This window comes from Salmo salar, chromosome 12 (assembly GCF_965601325.2).
Source record: "Salmo salar chromosome 12, fSalSal1, whole genome shotgun sequence".
NCBI classification, from domain to species: Eukaryota; Metazoa; Chordata; class Actinopteri; order Salmoniformes; family Salmonidae; genus Salmo; species Salmo salar.
The window spans coordinates 62,946,940-62,950,180 of record NC_138302.1 but is presented as its reverse complement, the minus strand read 5'-3'; the positions used below and the strand labels follow the sequence as shown (position 1 = coordinate 62,950,180).

Here is a 3,241-nt window from a genome sequence, read left to right as displayed (position 1 = left end):
CCCTGATTCCACCCTGCGTACACAGAAGCCACTGCTTTTTTAGTGGTATATTTCTCAGCATGTTGCATTACTGGTGAAATGTTATGTGGGGCGTTATAAGGCGGAGGTGGAATGTAGCCTGGAGGTTGACTAAACACCCTCTTCTGGTAGCTTGTCTCATTCTCCTTGGTGTCTGATGGGTATGTTGTATCAGGAATAACAGGCTGAGACAAGCAGTGGGACATTGTTTTCTGTGTGTCCCTTCTCTCCCACTGTCCCCATTCTCTCGGCTGAGGTAGTCCCGCCAGATGTATTGCACTTGCTCTGTGTTCTGTTCCACCTCTGTTGCCCCATGTATCTTTCTCCAGCACTCTCTCACTCTCCTGCGGCCCCTGGGCTCCCCATAGCCCTGCCTCCAGGCGTCTCTTCCTGGGGAGTGAGTGGCTGTAGCGCGCCGCCCAGGCCTCCAGCTCCCGATAGCTAGTGTCGCTCAAACTCCTCTTGGCTGGCTCTCTCCTGTAGCGGACAGGACTACAGGGCTCCCACCTCCTCTGCAACCCCTCCCTCTGCATCCTCCTCTCACACTCCCTTTCCCTCTCCCTAGCTGCTGCTCTATGAGCCTCTCCCACCAGCCATTCTCTCTCTCTTTTCTCTTGAGCCTGATAGTCCCTTAAACCGTGAAGCTGTCGAGGCTGGCTGTCTAGAGCAAAGGGGAAATGAGGGGCAGAGGGTGACAGGTCTTGATCAGTCCAGTTGGTATAGTCCTGTAGGACCCCTCCGGTCCTAGAACCTGGTACTGTCCAACAGCTGGGCTCCCTGCCCCGGTCTTGCCGCTCACAAAGGTACGATTGAAAATCTGCTGCCTGATGCTTGTCCTGATATCTGTGGATATAACAGAGTAGAAAATAAAACATGGACATTACCCCCATACCGAGCATTGCAGGACACAGTGTAGTAACATGTTACAAAGACATCTAATAACCCATATAGACAATAAAGAACATATTGCATAATATAGTCAATTCTGGTTAAACCATCTTTACTTGTAAATCAAATGTATTTTTGTATGAATACAAACAACCTTATTTACATGATCTTTATGCGATACTATTGCAAGCAGGTTTCTTTTGTTTAGGATTATGAACATTCTGCCCTGCTTCTGTTCGCAGTCAAAGAGACATCAAAACAATCTAAACAGACTATAGCTATTTGTTTAGGTTTCTCACAGAGACAAACACACTACCACCTTGAAACAGCTTAAAGTGAACTGAACTCACGCATGTGCAAAGTGCCGTCCAGGAACAGTCCCAAATTTGGCATACTGGGGCGGTTGCCCCTGACTACCAGACCAGAACTCCATCACTCTAGGTTTGAAACCATGGACTGACTTCTGAAATTATTGTAGAAGGAAAAAATTATGTTATTGTTTTATCCCTAATGTATGCCTTTTTGACTACAGAATAGCTCTTAGAATTTTGAAAAATATGTTTTCTCTGTTTCATCAAATGAGATGCAGTTTCACTATTGAAAACTACACTTTTATAGTCCAGACTTGCATACAAATGTCAACAGGTGTGTGTTTGTATAAATATGAAATCAAAATATAGTTATAGCACATAATAATCCAACGACTGTCACATCACACATACCGCTGGTCAGCGCGTCTGGATGAAGGTCCTTGCTGTTAGGGTATGGTCTGATGCTGTCCACGCCAACTGGGCAGCTTGTTTAAAAAGAGAATGTTATTGAGCCCCCCCTCCTCATGCCACACACCCTCACTCCCCTGTCAGCGTCAGAGAGGCCTTCCTCCTCTTGTGCACATCCAACTTTCCCAGTCAAAACATCACAGTGGAATTCTTTAATTAAAGTATTTTAAAAAGCACAGTCTCCTGGTCAAAACAAACATCCCCCACTCAGTCACCTTCTGTAGACTGACAGCTAGAAGGATGAGAGAAGTGGGAAAATGGACTGTGTCTGTACATACAAATGGACCAATGTGGCACAGTAGTTCAAAAAACAACGGTTGCTCCCAAACGCTTACTTCAGCGTTTTTTGGCTGAAGTCAATTGTTTGGGGGCGACAAAGGCTGTCCGCCATGAATTTATTGGGACTGAAAAACTGAAAGCATGGAGGTCAGCTTGAGGATTAGGGACTGCAGGGATGGAAGATTTGAGGATGACACTATACAAGATGATATCTTTCCAATGATGTCCTCCTGTCGGAACTAGAAGCACAAGCATTTCGCTACACTCGCATTTACATCTGCTAACCATATGTGTATGTGACCAATAAAATTAGATTTGATTTGAAATAACTTGATTGTCATGTTTGCTTGTGCAATTCTGAAATGACACTGATGGTTGACATGCTTCACTTTGCTGATGTGCTTAAAAGTGACTGACATTACAAAACAAAGTACAAAAGCACTGTAAGAAGCATTACAACAAGTCATCATTTATACCGACAAAGCAGACAAGGAGATTACGTTGCACTTTTTTTTTTTACATTTAATTTACATTATTTCTTTGAAGTTTTGCTGCCAAATCAATCATTTGATAATTTAAAAAAAATATATCATTTATCTTACAGGCACAGTAGGTATTTGAAAGTAATGCATATAAAATTGTATTTTATGTTGTACCACAAGTTACTTCTCGTCCAACCTGCGTTGGGCATTATCGTTACAATTAAGGTCTATATCAATGTTGATCAAAGGATTATTACACACACAGTGAATGGCAGTTTCTAGTGTGGGGACTCTGTGGATCACTGGTGGAGAGCAGACTCTGAATATAGATAGGGATCTGTTGTTTTGTCGGGAGTGCTATAGCACAGAGAGAGATGGAGGGGGGAAGACCGCCGGTCTCTCTTTCTTTGAAACTCTCCAGCGGAACAAACAGGCTTTTCTTTTCTGAACAGAAACTCTGCACATCAGCAGAGAGCAGAAGAGAGGGGATGAAGTATGTACAGGCAGGGGGGGGGGGGCAGAATCTGTCGATGTTGACAAAAAAGTTCTGCAAGTGGACGGTCATGGTATAAACAATATTTTAACCAGTAATCAACAACCCCTTCAACCTATACAATATAGCACTTCATCAAACTGGATCAAACACAACTTCACATGATTTGACTGTAGTAACCTGACAAAGACAATAAAAGTATCTGTGCACTGCTTTTAATGCTCACAAAGTATTATTTTATCTCTGTTTCTTACTTCAACATGAACACATATTGGTGTACCCTCCCTGTGGCTCAGTTGGTA

The 3,241-nt window shown here is 43.3% G+C and overlaps 1 long non-coding RNA gene across 1 annotated transcript; it reads right to left on the bottom strand.

Annotated features, from left to right (window-relative positions):
- Positions 1-385: 385 nt before the first annotated feature.
- Positions 386-1,939, bottom strand: LOC123725655 (uncharacterized). Its single transcript, XR_014379761.1, has 3 exons — positions 1,629-1,939; positions 1,257-1,369; positions 386-861 (listed from the first exon to the last, which is right to left on the bottom strand). It is a non-coding gene; the product is annotated as an uncharacterized LOC123725655 (long non-coding RNA).
- Between the last annotated feature and the right edge of the window lie 1,302 nt (positions 1,940-3,241).